Source organism: Canis aureus, chromosome 20, assembly GCF_053574225.1.
Source record: "Canis aureus isolate CA01 chromosome 20, VMU_Caureus_v.1.0, whole genome shotgun sequence".
NCBI lineage: Eukaryota > Metazoa > Chordata > Mammalia > Carnivora > Canidae > Canis > Canis aureus.
The window spans coordinates 18634527-18653408 of NC_135630.1; the positions used below are offsets into that span (position 1 = coordinate 18634527).

General features: G+C 44.1%; 2 protein-coding genes across 31 annotated transcripts in view; one reads left to right on the top strand and one right to left on the bottom strand.

Moving 5' to 3' along the window:
* LARP1B (La ribonucleoprotein 1B) overlaps positions 1–4211 on the bottom strand; it is a 129978-nt gene extending 125767 nt beyond the window's left edge. For 6 of the 21 annotated variants that reach the window (XR_013358810.1, XR_013358811.1, XR_013358813.1 and 3 more), the window contains exon 1: positions 3355–3513. The gene's annotated coding sequence lies outside the window, so the exon portion shown is untranslated. Of the gene's footprint in view, positions 1–2989; positions 3012–3354; positions 3649–4099 lie in introns of those variants that run through there. The other 15 variants (XR_013358814.1, XM_077861060.1, XM_077861059.1 and 12 more) reach the window with 7 other exon arrangements.
* Positions 4089–18882, top strand: part of MFSD8 (major facilitator superfamily domain containing 8) — a 127411-nt gene continuing 112617 nt past the window's right edge. For 9 of the 10 annotated variants that reach the window (XM_077861076.1, XM_077861075.1, XM_077861077.1 and 6 more), the window contains exon 1: positions 4557–4747. The gene's annotated coding sequence lies outside the window, so the exon portion shown is untranslated. Of the gene's footprint in view, positions 4216–4556; positions 4748–18882 lie in introns of those variants that run through there. The other variant, XM_077861078.1, reaches the window with a different exon arrangement.

An 18882-nucleotide genomic window follows, 5' to 3' on the forward strand; every position in this document is an offset into this window, starting at 1 on the left:
ACAAGGGCTGAAAGAAGCAAAAACAATTCGCTTGCAGTTCAATCAGAACTGTAGTTTCTAACAGGGAAAATTCATGATTATCTGTCCTGAAATAATCCCCTTCATGTCCTATGTTTCTATCTCTGATAATAAACTTTTATTTTGTTTGTAATAAAATTATGTGAATGGAATCCCTATGTATCTTTAAGAGAGTGACAGTAAATCCAGGTTTGGCCAGGACAAGCATGGTTTAAGTCTATTATTCCAACATAATATCCTTCTCTTTGCCTCTACAATATCCTGGTTTGTCGGATAAATTACATAGGCCCTTTACTAACAGATTATTGCTATTTTGTACCTACTCTGAACCTTAAAGGTCCTCTGCTATTTCATTGTTGCAAATTTGCTTAGGAGAATAGGAAGCCAAGGGGGGAGGTGGGGGGGTTATGGATGACACTATGTTATTAACTAGAAGAAATGAATACACCCATTTCATTCATTTACAGGGCTCAGACAAATTGCCAGAAGTCAACTAGCTAGTTGGTAACAATATCTGCACTAGAACCCAAGTCTCTCAAAACAGTGCATTTCTAGACCATAATCTCTAAATTACTCAACTACAAATAGAAGTTGTGGTAGAACAGCCGGCATTGGGGAGAGTTTATAAAGTTACTACTCAACTCCAAGTAGTGAAAAATGGTATGCCTGTAAAGCACAGAATGGATTCCAAGAATAGAAAGAACTGCCTAGGGACGCATGGGTGGCTCAGTGGTTGAGCGTCTGCCTTCCGTTCAGGGCGTGATCCCAGGGTCCAGGATTGGGTCCCACATCGGGCTCCTTGCCGGGAACCTGCTTCTCCCTCTGCCTATGTTTCTGCCTCTCTCTCTGTGTGTCTCTCATGAATAAAAATAAAATCTTGAAAGAAAGAAAGGAAGAAAAAGAAACTACCTACAATGAAACATCAACAAAACTGAAATTCCCCTGAGCCACATATAACTGAAATATCACCTTGTTCTTAACCTCCATCAAAGACTAAGATCCCCAATGAAGGCACCTGAGGTTACTTGAACTGTTACTTTTCAAAAGGACATTTCCAATTAGAATTCCTGAGTCTTACCTTGAAAGTTTTAAAACCTGTCAAATTAACTTTACATTCAAAAGACAGTTCATTTTTGGGGTAGTTCACTGAATATAAATTATAATTGTGCGTAAGTCTAAAAGTAGGGAGCTTGGACAGCCCATTAACATTCATTAGGGCTTTCTCTTTGCTAAATTAATGGAGATAATGCTTTATGATTTTCGTTTGCTTGAGTTAGTGATAGTAGTAAACAGATTAAAAAAAAAAAAAAACAGATCTTTATAGCTAGAAGAGAATGGCCATTATATTGAGAGCAAATTTCTAGGCAGTTTTTTCTGCAAGTGCCAAAATTTATCATGAATGATGAGTAAGTATTACCATGTCAAAGCCAAAGAAATCAACACTTCTCACTCTACTGGAGTTCCTCTTAAGAAATGTTAATATACCTGCAAATAATGTATTTATAGCAATCCCTCTACAGTTATACCACATCCTTTAATTCACTTGATCCTCGTAAACCTGTACACATGCTCATTTTCCCCATTTTATTAACCTTTAAGAAAAAAAGTGAAGATTTGCAATAGTTATAATTTCTATATAAAAAGTTCAAGGGACGCCTGGCTGGGGTAGCGGTTAAGTGCCTGCCTTCAGCCCACGGCGTGGTCCTGGACGCCCGGGATCGAGTCCCACATCGGGTTTCCTGCGTGGAGCCTAATTCTCCCTCTGCCTGTGTCTCTGCCTCTTTCTGTGTCTCTCATCAATAAATAAATATTAGGGGAAAAAAGTTAAAGGGATGCCTGGGTGGCTCAGCGGTTAAGCCTGCTTTTGGCCCAGGGGTATGATCCTGGAGACCCGGTGAGTGAAAGTGAGTACCGCACAGTAGGTAAGCACACAGCCTGGAACCAGACTGCCTGGCTTTGAGTCCCATTTAAAATGGTTTCTATCCCATACGGATGATTGTGAAGAATAAATGTAAAACGGAGCCTGCTTCTCCCTCTGCCTGTGTCTCTGCCTCTCTCTCTGTGTGTCTCTCATGAATAAATAAATAAAATCTTAAAAAAAAAAAAAGTGTGCTGGATACATAGCATGTTCTACGTGTTAGCTAGTAGTTAGTAATATTAATTAACTGTGCACATATTACATTTTATTTATTTATTTTTTTAAGTAGGCTCCATGCCCAGCGTGGTGCCCAATGCTTGGTTCACACTGACGACTGTGCGATCAAGACCCGGGCTCAGATCAAGAATTGGACACCGGGCAGCCCGGGTGGCTCAGCGGTTTAGCACCTGCCTTCGGCCCAGGGCGTGATCCTGGGGACCCTGGATCTATCTAGTCCTGCCTGGGGCTCCCTGCGCGGAGCCTGCTCCTCCCTCTGCCTGTGTCTCTGCCCCCCTCTCTCTCTCTCTGTGGGTCACTCATGAATAAATAAATAAAATCTTAAAAAAACAAAGTTCAATGAACTTACTAAAACTTAATTTAGAAAATGAAACTAGGAGACAACTGCCTTTTGCGTTGTTTAGCACGTTCATTAAACTCAAACATTAAAACTACGACCGAGATGGAAGCACCCGGGGCCGCACCGCGCGGGTCCTCTCCCCTAGGAGGGCGGGGACTGCCCTCTACCTAGCGCGCGACCCGCCTCCCGCGTCCACTATCCTCGGTCCGATCTATTTTCCGCCACAATCATGATTCCGAGCATTTTGTCAGCAGCATTACTATGAACGATCTCTTGTTTCAAAAACGGAGGGTTTCAGCTTACCAGTGATTTCACCACCACCACCACCACCACAACAAAAAAAATCACAATCTCACTTCCACTTCTCAATCCCCTTGCTCCGACTCGCTTCGCCCACCCCCCCACCCCACCCCACCGCCCTTTTTTTTCCTACAAGTCCACGAAAACTTTCCCATAGGACCAACTGCACCATCTACCTGAAGTCGGCTCTCCCGGGTCACTATGCCGCTGGGGGGAGGGGAGGCGGGGAGGCAGGGGGAGGCGGGGGGAGGCGGGGGGAGCAGACCTCGAGGGAGGCCGCGCCAGCCCCGCGCCGCGGCTGCGAACCTCCCGCAGTGCCCCCACCCGTCAAGGAGAACCCGAGGTCCCACCTCTTCCTGCCGCTCCCTTCCCAGATGTCCATTTATGTAAATAGGCAGCGTGAATGACACCTTGGAACAGAGCACCTCCGAGTGACAGGGAGAGGCGGCCCGCCCCTCCCCCAGCCCACGACCGCCTCTGCAGCCGCGAGAAATCCCCCCTGCACACACCCTCCCAGCGCCCGCCGCCCAAAACCACAGACCTGCCTCCAGGGTTTCCAGGGGGCACGGCGGCGGCCCCGTCCCGGCAGGGGACAGGTGCTGGGGAGGCTTTTTGGTCCAGGGGTTCTCTTTAGGCGGCGGCGGCGGCGGCGGCGGCGGCGGCTGCAGCTTTTCCTCCCGGCCGGCCGCCGCCTCCTCCTCCAGGGCGTCCTCCGCCCGCGGGGCCCTCGGGAAGGGTGGCGGGGCTCCCCCGCCCGAGGGGCCCCCGGCGCCGCGCGCCTTGCGCGCCAGGTGCAAAGCCAGGGGTCGCACGGGCACGGCCGCCTGCGGCACGCTGCGCCCCAGCACCAGCGCCGGCGACGGCTCTCCCCGCGCCCCCGCGCTGATGGCTGTCGCGGCCTCCTCGCCCTCGCGTCCGGGCGCCGTTACCAACAGCGACTCCTTCTCGGCGGCCACCGCGGGGGGCTCCTCCCGGGGCCGAGCGGCGGGCACCGCCGACATGGTCCCCTGGCCCCAGCCGCCCCAGCCAGGGGGGGCCCGCGGCCAGGGAGCCCGACTGCCCGTCTCTCCGCCGGGGAAGCGACCGGCTCCGGCCTGGGGCACAGAACCCAAAAGCCCGGCCGCCGCCGCCGCCGCCGCCGCCACCGCCGTGCAGCGCCCGGCGCGCCGCCCCTCCCCGCGTGGAACGGAGCGCTAACCGCCCGCCGCCCAGCCCGCCTCGCAGGCTCACGCTCCGAGCCAGCCAGCAAGCGCCGGGCGCCGCAGCCGGGAGCCGCGAGCCCTCACCTGGCGCAGGCAGCGGCGCAGGCGAGGCGAGGCGAGGCAGGCGAGGCAGGCGAGGCAGGCGAGCAGGGGCCGGGAGACCTCTAGCGGAGCGCAGCGGGCGCGTGCCCGCACAGCCGGTAACTGCTCCCGGGGGTGGAGGCGGGGGGCGGGGAAGGGGCGGGCCCGGTGGGCGGGGCGAGGCCGTGGGGGCGGGGCGGGGCGGGGCGGGGCGGGGCGGGGCGGGGCCTCCCGGGCGGCGTGACGTGGCCGCTCCCCGGCTCCCGCCGTCGCCAGGCCGCCTCCCGCGCTGCCTGACTGACGAGCCCGCCCGGGTGCCGCCCGGCCTGAGGGCGCGGCCCGCCGAGGGTGGGGAGGGAGGGCGAGCTGGCCGAGTCGGCGGCTCGCGGGCCCCCGCCGCCGGGACTGCGGGAGCAGGGGCGGGGCGCGCACCGGGCCTCTGTGACTCGCGGCGCGCGGGCCGGGGCGGCGCGGGGCAGGTCGACCCCGGGTCGCGGCGGCCTCTGCCCGCAGGCCGGGCCCCTGACCGCGCCGTTCCGTCCTTCTGTCGCCCGGTGAAAAAGTCCCCCCACCCCGAGATTTGGGAGGGTGGGCACCGCGATCACCGGTGATCCCGAGCCACGTCCAGGATGGAAGTTGTGTAATCTGCAGGTAACTGTTTGTGAGACCTTTGCCCGGGCGATCGGCTTAGTGCACTTCCCGCCCTCATTTCCACCCTCGAACCGAGAGGTTTTTTTAAAGTGTTCCTGAGCAACACAGCTGGTTAATATTTCGCCGACTTTGTGTTGCTGTTGTTGTTGTGACCCGCCCCCTTAATTTGTAGAGATAACACTTGTTTACAAATTAACCATGTTTCCTAATTTTTTTTTTCTTTTTCCTGGAATGGATATACGTTTAACAGGTAGAACCTGGGCAGCTCCCGGTGGCCCAGCGGTTTAGCGCCGCCTCTGGGCCAGGGCGTGACCCTGGAGACCCGGGGTCGAGGCCTGCGTCGGGCTTCCGGTGTGGAGCCTGCTTCTCCCTCAGCCTGTGCCTCTCAGTCTCTCATGAATAAATAAATAAAATCTTTAAAAAAATTGTTTAAATAAATAAAAGGTACAACTATGTTCTGATGAACTCCACTAAGAGCTTTCTACCTGGCACTGAAATTGAGTGAGTGAACATTGGTTTCATGGGCACGGATTTGTGACTTAGTAAATGTTGATGTCGCTGTGCAAGGTCTCAGAAAAGAGGTTTGACCCCGTGAAAATTTTTTCACCAAAGGGACACCCCCCCACCCCACCCCCGCCACACAAAAAAAAAAAATCTGTATGCGTTTGTATGCACCTGGCCAGGGGTCCCTTCTGGCTTCCTCTAGAGCTGCCTAACGAGGCAGTAAGCTTGTACAGGACTCTTGTCCCAGGGGTCTCTCTCTTCAAACTCGAGATGGTTTTCATTTACTCAAAAGTTGTACTAGGCATTTTTTTTTTTTACCGTGTTCCCACTTGGGGATAAGTATTTCCTTTTTTTTTTTTTAAAGATTTTATTTATTCATGAGAGATACAGAGAGAGAGAAGCAGAGACACAGGCAGAGGGAGAAGCAGGCTCCATGCAGGGAGCCCAGCACAGGACTTGATCCCAAGACTCCAGGATCATGCCCTGAGCGGAAAGCAGACGCCAAACCACTGAGCCACCCAGGGATCCCTAGGTCCCTAGGGATATATATATTTTTTTAATTTCCCTAAGGTTAGCAACCTATTCATACATTACAACAATTATAATAAGGCCTTTCTTGTTTTCCCGTATCACTGGTTTCCAATTTATCTGACCCTAAGCAACCTTCAGAACCCAGGACCAGTTAAAGAAGCCCTGTCCTTACCTTTACTCCCAAGGAGGCATCATCTTTACTAGCTCTGTTATTGGTAAAGCTTTGTTTTGTTAACTATAAACTCGCTGCCCTTCAGGTTAAAATCAGCCTTTTGGAGTCCTCCCAGGTAATGCTTGTTCCATTTACAAAAGCTCAGCAACAAATTCGCGCTGGTTGTGACTCAGAGAACACCTTCTATTTTACCATCTATTTAAATACGGATGAATTAAAGACTGATTCTCTTGAAGGAAAGGTTATGGATGGAATGGTTTTCCAAAGTTAGATTCATATGGGCTACCTAACCATGGTCGGTGGTTTCGTTTGTTGCTGTTTTGTTTTGTTTTGAAGTGAAGAACTGTAAAGATGCTTTATTGAAGAAATACAGGAGTTTCTTGGAAATAGGTTGTGCTTATAGGAAAAGAAGAACTGGAGGGCAAATGTGTACTCAGAAGGTCTCTAAAGAATTCAGTAGTTTGGGATGCCTGGGTGCCTCAGATGGTTAAGCATCTGCCTTCCGCTCAGGTCATAATCCTGGGATTGAGCCCTACATCAGGCTCTCTGCTCAGCGGGGAGTCTACTTCTCCCTCTTAGTCTCTCTTTCTCAAATAAATAAATTTAAAAAAAAATTCAACAGTTAGCATATGGTGATCATCACCATAGTGCAGTGCCACTAATGTCAGTAAGGGAATTGGCAATTTGTTGCCCCCTTTTTTAAATATTTTATTTATTTTTTAATATTTATTTATTCATGAGAGACACACAGAGAGAGAGAGAGAGGCAGAGACACAGGCAGAGTGAGAATCAGGCTCCCTGATCACGCCCTGAGCCAAGCGCAGACGCTCAACCACTGAGCCACCCACGTGTCCCAAAGATTTTATTTATTTATTCATGAGAGACATAGTGGGAGAGTGGCAGAGACACAGACAGAGGGAGAAGCAGGCCCCCCGTTGGGAGCCAGATTCGGAACTCGATCCCAGAGCCCCAGGATCACAACCTGAACCAAAGGCAGATGCTCAACCACTGAGCCAATCAGATCCCCTGTTGCCCCTCTTTTAAACACATATTAATAACTATTTCCACATAACTGCCTCTTGGAAACAAGGTCACCTTTATCTTCTATTTGCCTTTCCACCCTTTTCCTGCTCTTGTGCCAGGCAGGGCTGACCTGTCCAGATTGCACCAAAGGATCCCCTCACAGTCCTTGATATTTCAATGGGTTCAGGCAGTAGGAAGTAATCTACAAGAGATAGGAGGCCAGAAGGTAATGAGGTCATAGTCTATGTTCCCCAAGCTTGTGAATTTCATATTCACCCAAGATTAACTGCAGATATTCAGTTAACCTCTCCAATTCTTACCTTTGTCCCTTCAGGCCTAATAATAACTGCTAGTCCTTAGGATACTATATTATGGCCTGTTGGTTTCCCTGACTCGGGCTGCACCTCTGTAAGTCACCCTTTCAATAACTCTATTCGGATTATGCAGTTGAAGCTTTTCCTCTGATTTTAAGATTTTATTTTTAAGTAATCTATACACCCAATGTGAGACTCAAACCTACAACCTCAAGATCAAGAGTCGCACACTCCACCAACAGCCAGCCAGGTGCCCCCATCTCATTTTTGATGGGACCTTGACCAACCTAATTTGCCATTGCTGAAACTCCATTATGGTTTTTTGTTTTTTGTTTTTTTTTAATTTATGATAGTCACACAGAGAGAGAGAGGCGGAGACATAGGCAGAGGGAGAAGCAGGCTCCATGCACCGGGAGTCCGACGTGGGATTCGATCCCGGGTCTCCAGGATCGCGCCCTGGGCCAAAGGCAGGCGCTAAACCGCTGCGCCACCCAGGGATCCCTGAAACTCCATTATGTTAAATCATTTGGCCTCTGCTGCTAATTGTCAGATTCTTCCTCTGTTTCTTAGTTCAAAATCAAGAAAGACTGGCTCAATTTATTTTTTGTAGCCAAATCATTTTCCATCTTCCTATGAATTATTTGCTCTTGAGTAGAGTGTCTGTCTAGCCTGGAGGAACAAATTATTTGGTTCAAAACACTACCATCAAGGCAATGAGGGTAGGAGAACCAGTTAGTATGAATGTAAGAGAGGTACATCCTTTAACCAAGTTTTCTTTTTTTGTTGTTTTTTTTTAAGATTTTATTTATTTATTCATGAGAGACACAGAGAGAGAGGGAGGCAGAGACACAGGCAGAGGGAGAAGCAGGCTCCATGCAGGGAGCGCAACGTGGGACTGGATCCTGGGTCTCCAGGGTCAGGCCCCGGGCCGAAGGCAGCACCAAACCACTGAGCCACCCGGGCTGCCCTAACCAAGTTCTCTTAGTCTTTCCCTATCTTAGTGAATGGCACCACATTCCAGTCTGTGTAACCCAGGAGTCATCATTTCATTTCCCCTTGCCCTCACTCTCCATAATTCATTCCTTTTCAAATGTTTCTCAAGCATCTGCCAGGCAGTGTTCTAGGCACTCACCAAGACCAGTACCTCCTGAGGGTCAAGTCCTGCTTTCCCTGCTACCACCATCCTACTGTCACACCCTCTTAATTGGCCTCTCTGCCTTCACTTAGATTTATTTGATAAAACTGTAGAGGTCACATGAAATACTACCTATAAAATGCTTATCAAAAACCTTGGCCCAGTGATACTACCTATTTTTATTGCTTTTAAAATCACAGACTTAACCAGAATAAATGACCTTAATTTTACTGAGCTACTGAGAAGCCTGGTTAGTTTATTTATTTATTATTTTTTTTAAGATTTTATTTATTCATGAGATCCACAGAGAGAGAGAGAGAGGCAGAGACACAGGCAGAGGGAGAAACAGGCTCCATGCAGGGAGTTCGTTGTGGGAATCTATCTCGGGACTCCAAGATTAAGCCCTGGGCCAAAGGCAGGTGCTAAACCACTGAGTTACCCAGGGGTCTCCTATTTATTTATTTGTTTATTTATTTATTAATGGAAAACTGGTACATATAGGGTTATCTTTTCAAAGAAGAGAAACTGGTTCTCTGAACCCTAGAAATTATGAAACACTTAAATTATCCTTATACAAACTTGATGATCCTATTGTTCAAATGAACCTTTTAAAAGATGAATCTTGTTTTTCCTGTTTACAGTATGCTTATATATTGTGAGATGATTGAACCTCGTCTTTCTCCCCCTCTGCCTGGTGTCCTAGGAAATTAAAGTCCCATGAGAACATCAAGATCTTTGTTATTATTACCAGTACAATTTAGGTTCAAGTTGGTAAAAACCCAATGTACAAATAGCTGTACTGTATGCTAGAGAAGTTTCAAAGAATGCATTAGATATAAATTATTTCAAAGTCCTGCAGTCCAAGGAGAAAATAAAACTGAACCCAGAGATTTATTTTAACGTCTTATAAAATAGCCACTTTTTAAAAGATTTTTTTTTTTTTTTAAGATTTTATTCATTTATTTGAGAGAACAAGCAAGGAGGGAGGTGTTGGGGAAAGGAGCAGAGGGAAAGGAAGAAGCTGCAGGGAGCCAGATATAAGTCAGGGAGCCCAATGGGCAGGGGGCTCATCCCAGGACTTTGAGATCATGACTGGAGCCAAAGGCAGCCATTTAAATGACTGAGCCACCCAGGTACCCCCAAAAGATTGATTTTTTTTTAAAAGATGTACTGAGCCATCATTACCTCCAAGTTACAGAGCCTTGGGCCCTGTTTATCAGAATAATAGCTTTCATTATGAGCTGAATGCTCAGATAAGTACTGCATACTTCCAATTATCTTTAACCTTCAAGGCAGGGTCAATGCTACTGTGTATTTGAAAGGCTTTGCATCTTCTTTTCAGTAAATAAATTATCAATCTTAGATACTGTGAGAATAAAAGAGTCTTTAGAGATTTTTGCTCTATTTTTACTTAACTACAAATAAGTAAAAACACTGTGCTTGCTATGCAAACATAGTTCAAAACAAATCTAGGCTACCTTGCAACCAAATTGCTGTTCCTAAATGAGTTACTCTCTTTACTTTTAGGTAAGTTTTAATAGACCAGTGTAACAGAAATAGAAATAGAAACTCTAAGAACTTTAAGTGTCAGCCAATAATAGCTAAGGTTGATATTCTAAACTGTCTTTCCTGTCACACTATTTAGTATTCTTTCTTTTACAATAACTAATAACAAATAATAGGAAATAATATTTAATCTTTTTATACTCTAAAAATAAACTGTAAGCTCAAGGAAGCATAACTTTTTCTTTTCCAGTTTTCAAAGAAGATGACTTTCAAACAATAACGTTGGTAATCTGTCTGAATTATTCCTATCCAGTTATATTTAATGTTAGTATAGCCTTATAAATACCAGTGGGTGCCTGGGTGGCTCAGTGGTTGAGCCTGAGCCTTTGGCTCAGGTCATGATCCTGAGGTCCTGGGATCAAGTCTTGCATCGGGCTCCCTGCAGGGAGCCTGCTTATCCCTCTGCCTGTGTCTCTGCCTCTCTCTCTCTGCATCTCTCATGAATAAAAGAATAAAATATTTTAATAAATAAATAAATAAATACCAGAGGTGAAGGATAGTTGGAAAAAAGATAGGCAGGGCAAGGGGGCCCCACCCTAAGAGGAAACCACCCTTAAAAAGATTTTACATCCATCCTGGAAGGATCCCTCCACCCTTTTCTATACAAAAATCTGATTGGATGACAGGTGGAGGGAGGGTTAATCAAATCAAACAAGCCCATTAAAACCCCTAGACTTAGAAACTCTGATGGCAACTCTCTAGGGTGCCCTCCCTCTTTGGGAGCTTTGTACGCTATCATTCAATAAGCTTTACTATCGCTCAGTAAATCTTACTTTGCTGTCCACCACTCTTCCTCTGGTCTACCTCTGACACCAATGGAGAAGAAATCCTGTAACACTAGCACAACAAAGAGATTTTTTTTTTTAAGATTTTATTTATTTATTCATGAGAGAGAGAGAGAGAGAGAGAGGCAGAGACACAGAGGGAAAAACAGGCTCTATGCAGGGAGCCCGACATGAGACTCGATCCCAGGTCTCCAGGATCAGGCTCTAGGCCGAAGGCGGCACTAAACCACTGAGCCACCGGGCTGCCCCAAAGAGGAAATCTTTAAGTTCAGGTTCAGATGAACTTAACTGGTTGACATCAGAAAAAAAAAATAACCTTTGTAGAGAAATTAAGAAAAAGTTCTTAACAGCTTTTTAATACTTATCATGGTTTATTTTAATCAATCGAATAAATATTCACCGAAAGCTTACTGTAATTCAGTAACTAGGCTAGACCCTGGGGATACACTGGTCAATTCAGGAACTTAAACAGACAGAAGACATTATGCAGTGGCTTTCATACCTCATAAGTTGATAAGTACAATTGAACCAGAAGTTTCACAAACCCCTACCTACCCTTACTAAATGAATACATTCTTATGTGATCTATTCCGTTCCACTTCACTTATTTTAAAAAGCACTAAATTAATTAACTTCACAGCGCAGGTACAGATTATAAACTACAGTTTAGAAAATGACAGTAGGGATCCCTGGGTGGCGCAGCGGTTTGGCGCCTGCCTTTGGCCCAGGGCGCGATCCTGGAGACCCGGGATCGAATCCCACATCGGGTTCCCGATGTATGGAGCCTGCTTCTCCCTCTGCCTATGTCTCTGCGCCTCTCTCTCTGTGACTATCATAAATAAATAAAAATTAAAAAAAAAAAAAAAAGAAAATGACAGTAGCACAATGATTAAACTGAAACTAGATTATCCGGGTTCCGTTGACAGCTCTGCTGCTTCCTAACACTAAAACAGGTCAAATTCCTTAACTTCTCTGTGATTTAGTTTCCCCATTGGTGAAACACGAATAATGGTTGTACCTACTTTGTATGGTTGTTGTGAGAATTAAAAGTGTTAGTTTATTTAAAACTCATTGAGTGGTGCCTAGCAAATAGTAAGGCCCATTAACTACAAGCAATCATTGTTATTATTTTTTTTTTATTTTATTAGAGACTAACAAAAAGCAAACTCAGTAACTACAGGTTGTTGATGACTGTTATGAAGAAAACAGATTAAGGAGGTAAAATTTAAAGTGAGAATTAGGGCAGCCCCAGTGACCCAGCGGTTTAGCGCCACCTTCAGCCTGGGGTGTGATCCTGGAGACGCGAAATCGAGTCCCGTGTCCGGCTCCCTGCGTGGAGCCTGCTTCTCCCTCTGCCTGTGTCTCTGCCTCTCTCTGTGTGTCTCTCATGAATAAATAAATAAAATCTTTAAAAAAATAAATAAAGTGAGAATTAAAGGATGAGGGACTCCTGAATGGGTCAGTGGTTGAGCGTCAACGCCTTTGGTTCAGGCCGTGATCCCAGGGTCCTGGGATCAAGTCCTGCACTAGGCTCCCTGCATGGAGTCTGCTTCTCCCTATGCCTCTCTCTGTGTGTCTCTCATGAATAAATAAATAAAATATTTTTTAAAAAGAGAGAGAATTAAAGGATGAGAAGGAACAAGTTATGGGGCAAGTATTCTATCAAGATGAATATCATATAGTTTGTGAATATAGGTGAAGTTCAGTAGGGTGAGGTCCAGAGCCAACAGCCAAGAAAGAATGGAGACATCTTTAGTGTACAATGGTGATTTTATTAAAGCACTGGGACGAGACCCATGGGTGGCAGAAAGAGCTGCTACTGTGAGGGGGTGACTGATTATATACTTGGGAGTTGGGGATAAGGAAAAAGGGAGGTTTTCAAAATAATTTTCGTATTGCTAAAGGGGACCTACATGATACTGGAGGCCTTGCCATTGTCAAACTAAGATGGTTTTTCCCTCTAGTTAAGCATTAACATTAAGACAGTTGGGAACTTCCTTCTGGAAGTTAGATTATTGATAAGAATGCTTTTTTCTTGTAAATCACTAGAACATTTTGTAAACAGAGAGACTTAAATCTTGCTGGATTGTAATCTCTGTAAATTAACCACTTGTTTTTTTTCCTTCCCTTAGCTTTAGGGCAGTCAGGAGTGCCTGAGGACTGTCACACTTATCCCACCTGGGAGTGGGGGCGGGTATTATGGGGTGTCATCCTGTGCTTTTGTCCTCCCCTTGCTTTCTGCTCCTTCATTAAATGGAGCATCATGTTAAGGATTCAAAGATGAAGCCGGGGGTGGGGGGGTTACCAAGGCCCAGAAAGAGGTGGTTTATAGTAGCACATAAACAAAGCATGGCTGAAAATGAGGCTGAGAGATAGCCTAAAACAGACCTGCAGGGGCTTCTAGATTATGGCAGAATTAGTTTTTGTTGTTGTTATTGTTTTAAAGGTTTTATTTATTTATTCATGAGAGACACAGAGAGAGAGAGGCAGAGAGAGATGCAGGGAGTCCCATGTAGGACTCGATCCTGGGATCACACCCTGAGCCAAAGGCAGATGCTCAACCTCTGAGCCACCCAGGCATCCTTTATGGCAGAACTTGAATTTTATTTTCAGAGCAATAGTAAGCCACTGAAAAGTTTGAATAATTAATTCTCCTGTTGCTGCAATACGGAGAATAAAGGGGGATAGTCAATGGCAAAATACAAAATGTGAAAAACCAAGAAGCTGTTATGGTCGTCTAGGATTGAGATGGTGGTGGTCTGCCCTCAAGTAGTGGCCCTACAATATGACAATACAGTGATTTAAGATTCATCTTGAGGGGATCAGTCCCGGGATCGAGTCGCACGTCGGGCTCCCGTCATGGAGCCTGCTTCTCCCTCTGCCTCTTTCTGTCTCTGTCTATTGTGAATGAATAAATAATTCTTTAAAAAAAAAAAAAAAAGATTCATCTTGGAGGGCAGCCTGGATGGCTCACAATTTAGCGCCACCTGCAGTCCAGGGCGTGATCTTGGAGACCCGGGATTGGCTCCCACATCCGGCTCCCTGCAGCCTGCTTCTCCCTCTGCCTGTATCTCTGCCCCCCCACCCTCTCTGTCTCTATGAATAAATAAACAAAATCTTTTTTAAAAATCCATCTTGGAAATTAACAGAACTTGCTGATCTGATAGATGTGGAAAATAAAGAAAGAAATCAAGTTCTAAGTTTCTACCTAGAATAACTAAAGTAGAGGCTGAGATAGGCGAGTGGATATAGGATCTTTGCCCCATTTTCTTAGCATGGAATGAAGTAGGAGAAAAATTGGAGAATTAACAGCAAGTGGTACACCCTACATGTAAAATCTGAGAGACTAAAAATATGAAGAATGAATTTAGGAAAGTCATGTTCCACCTCATTAAAAATCAGGGAAATGCAAATTAAAATCACAGTGAAAAAACACTGTACCTCACCAGAATGGCTTAAAAAAAAGTGACGCTATCAAAATTGTTGATGAGCATAGGAGTTAATGGGAACTCTTACACATCTGTAATATAAACCAGTACAGCCATTTTGGAAAACTGTTTGATAGTATTTCCTATAGTTGAACATGAAGACATTTCTACCCAGCCATTTTACTCTTGTTATATGTATATACCCAACAAGAATGTGTGCACACATGCACCAAAAAACACAAGCAAGGTGTTCATAGCAGCATTCTTTATAATAACTCTTAACTGGAAATAATCTAAATGACCATCAACAGTAGAATATAGTGGCGTAGTTATTCAATATGATACCATATGATTTTAAAAAATGAAGAAACTACAGATACAAGTAACAATTTGATGACTAGCATAGACCTAATGTTAAATTGTTTGGCTAAAAAAATGGTGGACATAAACCAATTCACTGTGATTTATATGAAACTAAGTTTGCGTAAAGTTCAAAAAGATAAAAATTATAGTGTTAAAAGTAAGGATAGTAATTACCCTTGGGAAGAAGGAGGGAGTTGAGAAAAAAAAAATGTGGGGGCAATTGAGTGGCTCAGTCGGTCCAATTCTTGATTTCAGCTCTGGTCATGATCTCAGGACTGTGAGATCAAGCCCCATGCCCAGCTCTGCACTGAGTGTACAATCTGCTTAAGATTCTGTGTGTCTCTTTGTTCCTCTGCCCCTCCCCCGCTTGTGCATGCATGTGCACACCCACATGCTCTCTCCCTCTCTCAAAGAAAAAGAAAGGTATGGGTAATCTGGGTGGCTCAGTGGTTGAGCAGCTGCCTTTGGCTCAGGTGGTGATCCCAGGGTCCTGGGACCAAATCCACATCAGGCTTCCTGAAGGATGCCTGCTTCTCCCTCTGCCTATGTCTTTGCCTTTCTCTCTGTGCCTCTCGTGAATAAATAAATAAAATCTTTAAAAAAAAGTATGAGGAATATGATTATTCATGGTAATGACTCAAGAAATTGCCTGTGAATGCTCAGAGGATCATAATAGATTGTTTATTTTTGAATAATTTCCCTGTGTATGTGCTCAGTTCTCTCATCTATAAAATAGGGATAATAATGGTACCTACCTCATAAAGTTGTGAAAATTAGATTCGTTAATATACATAAAATGCTTGATATACTACCTAGCCCATGATATTAAAAATGTTGAAATGTTATGTATTGTTACCACAGGTATGTAGTGATAGAGAGGGGACAATGTCTTTAAAAATTTGTACATTAATTGGCCAGTGTGCTATAAAATATACAATTGACCCTTGAACAACATGGGCTTGAACTACGCAGATCCACTTATACATGGGTTTTTTTTTTCAATAAATATAGTACTGTTAATGTACTCTCTTTTCCTTATAGCTTTCAAAGTAACATTTTCTTTTCTCTACTTTATTATAAGAATACAGTATACAAGACAGCATAAAAATATGTGTTAATCAACTATGTTATTCATAAAGCTTCTGGTCAAAAGTAGGTTACTAGTAAAGTTTTGGGGGAGTCAAAGGTTATACATGGATTTTTGACTGTGCAGGGGTCAGTGTCCCTAACCTCCACATTGTTCAAGGCTCAACTGAATTAAATGTTGCTAGTGTTTTCTTGAAATGAGAGGGCCGTGGCTCCTGAACTTGAACATTTCTCAAAGTGGTGATGGATGTATCTGTCCTTGATAGATAAAGGACACAAATATAAAGACACCTACTAATTCCCTTGCTCTCCATTGCTCTTGATTCTGTGATGGCCAAACCTGGCTTCCCATCAAAACTTGCCTATAGATAAAGGATATGTAGATTAGTGAAGACAATAGTCTAATTCAGTGAATAGTAACATTATTCATTGAAAAACAGTAACTTGTGTTTGATATTTAATGCATCAATTTCTATAGTTCATCATTGAAGAGAAGATCTATTTTATTTTCTACTTTAGTTTTCAAACATAAACGGAAGTAGAGAATATTGTAATGAACTCTCATTTACCTATCATCCAACTTTAACAACTAACCACATTTTGCCATTGTTGTTTCATTTATGTACACTCCTGTATTAGTTTTCTATTACTGCCATAACAACTTCCTACAAACTTAGTGACTTTAAACAACACAAATTTATTATTTTACAAATCTGTAGAAGTCCAACATAGGTCTCATGGGGCCAAAATCAAGGTATTGGTAGGGCTGCATTCCTTTATGTAGCCTCTAGGCAGGGAATCCATTTTTTTGATCTAGCTTCTAGAGGCTACTCACATACCTAGGCCTGAGTCTTTTCCTGCATCTTCAAGGCCAGCAATGGTGAGTTAAATCCTCACATCACATCTCTCTGACCTCCTCTATAGTCAAAGCACTCTTGCCTCTCTCTTATGCTTCCTCCCTCTTCCACTGTGAAGGACTCATACTGTTAGATTGGAGCCATCTGTATCCTGTAATCCAGGATAATCTCCCTATCTCCAGATCCTTAACATAATCACAGCCTCAAAAATCCCTTTTGCCTTTTAGGGTAACACATTCACCAGTTCAAAAGCTTAGAATATCTCTACAGAACTTTTACTTTCTGCCTACTACAACTTCCAAATACACACACACACACACACACACGTTACTGTTTCTTCCTGAACTATTTTATTTTTTTAATTCATTCATAGAGACACACACACACACACAGAGGCAGAGACACAGGCAGCGGGAGAAGCAGGCTCCATGCAGGGAGCCCGACGTGGGACTCGATCCCAGGTCTCCAGGATCAGGCCCCAGGCTGCAGGCAGCACTAAACCACTGAGCCACCGGGGCTGCCCTTCCTGGACTATTTTAAAGTAAATCCTAGACATCATAAAATTTTCCTATAAATGTACAAATGACCTATTATTAATAAATCCATTGGATTTTCAGCCTTCATTTTTATTTTCCTCCAGCTTTATTTATCAAAGTTAAGTACTCAATGGTAGCTAATAATTAATAATACACACACATAAATACTACACACTATTCTAAGTGCTTTGCATATGTCAACTCATTTAATTCTCAAAGCAGCTACATAAAATAGAGATGATTATTTCCTCCATTTTCAGATGATAAGACTGAGAGTGAATAAAATGGCTTGTCCAAGATCATTACATACAGTTAGGAAGTGCCAGAACAAAAATTTAATCTCAAACATAGTTCTCCGTAGTTCATATTCTTAACCATTATATTATACTGCCTTTCCTTTTCCTTAAACTTGTTCAGCAATACTAAAAAGTAGCTTGTTGTAATTTATTTTTTAATCCAGTTAATCAGTATATATGGCATATCCAAATGGTACAATACTGTTTATAGTGTTTAATAGAAAAGAAGTCCTACCTCACTGAGTCCTAATCTGTAAAGTCAGCATATTTCAACTTTGACCTGCCACTATAAAACATGAGGATTTAACACACTAACATGATCCTATCCTCCATTCCCCTATTTTTGATGTTTGTAGGGTTTTCTGTTGTTTACTTTAAATAACACTTAAATGTTTACTTGAATATTCTATCAATTTTAGAATCTCTTACATCCTCACTCTGTAAAATGAGAATATATGACCCAACCCTTGTTCTATCTTCCAATTTTTGTTTCCTTTGTATTAACATCTTAACCTTTTTGATTGTGAAATATAGCATGCACAGAAAAGTGCCCCCCAAAAGCAAAAACACACAAATGTACAAATTAATGGGTAAAGTGGACAACGATGTGATGGCTACCCCAGTTAAGAATTTGAACTCCCAGGGATACCCTGGTGGCTCAGTCCGTTGGACATCTGACTCTTGATTTCAGCTCAGGTCATGATCTTTGGAACATGGGAGCAAGCCTCACATGGGGCTCCATGCTCCATGGATAGTCTGCTTGAGATTCTCTCTGCCTCTGCTCCTCTCCCTACTTGTATACACAAGCACAGGATTTCTCTCTCTCTCTCTCTCTCTCTCTCTCAAATAAACCAATCTTTTTTTTTTTTTAAGATTTTTTAATTTATTTATTCAGGAGACAGACAGAAAGAGAGAGGCAGAGACATAGGCAGAGGGAGAAGCAGGCTCCATGCAGGGAGCCCAGTGAGGGACTCGATCCCGGAACTCCAGGATCATGCCCTGGGCCAAAGGCAGGTGTTCAACTGCTGAGCCACCCAGGCATCCCTCAAATAAATCAATTTTTAAAAAAAAAAAAAGGAAAGAAAAGAAAAAAAAAAAAAAAGAATTAGAAGCCCTCTGACATTCAATTGCTGAGCTACCCAGGCATCCCCAGTTTCTGGTTTTCCTTGAGTTCTTGATTTTCCTCTTTTCTCTGCCTCTGTGGTATTACATTCTCATTGTTTAACTTCTTCTTTTCTAGCCACTTCTCAGTCTTCCTCTTTAATTCTTCTTTGCTTAAACATTATTTGATGTCTTAGGCTAACAGATTTCCAAACTGTGCTCCCTAAACTCTTAGAATGTTGGACACTCTTTTAGGGAATCTTTAAGGTTGAGGTCAAAACTATTCTAATAATAATATTAAGATATTTGCCTTTTCCCTGTTGATATCCGTACGGATGGCACAAAAGCAATAAAAAAATAAATCTGCTGGTGACTAAGCACGAATCAAGCCAGTGGCACAAACTATACTAGCAGTCATTGTATTCATCTGCCACACAT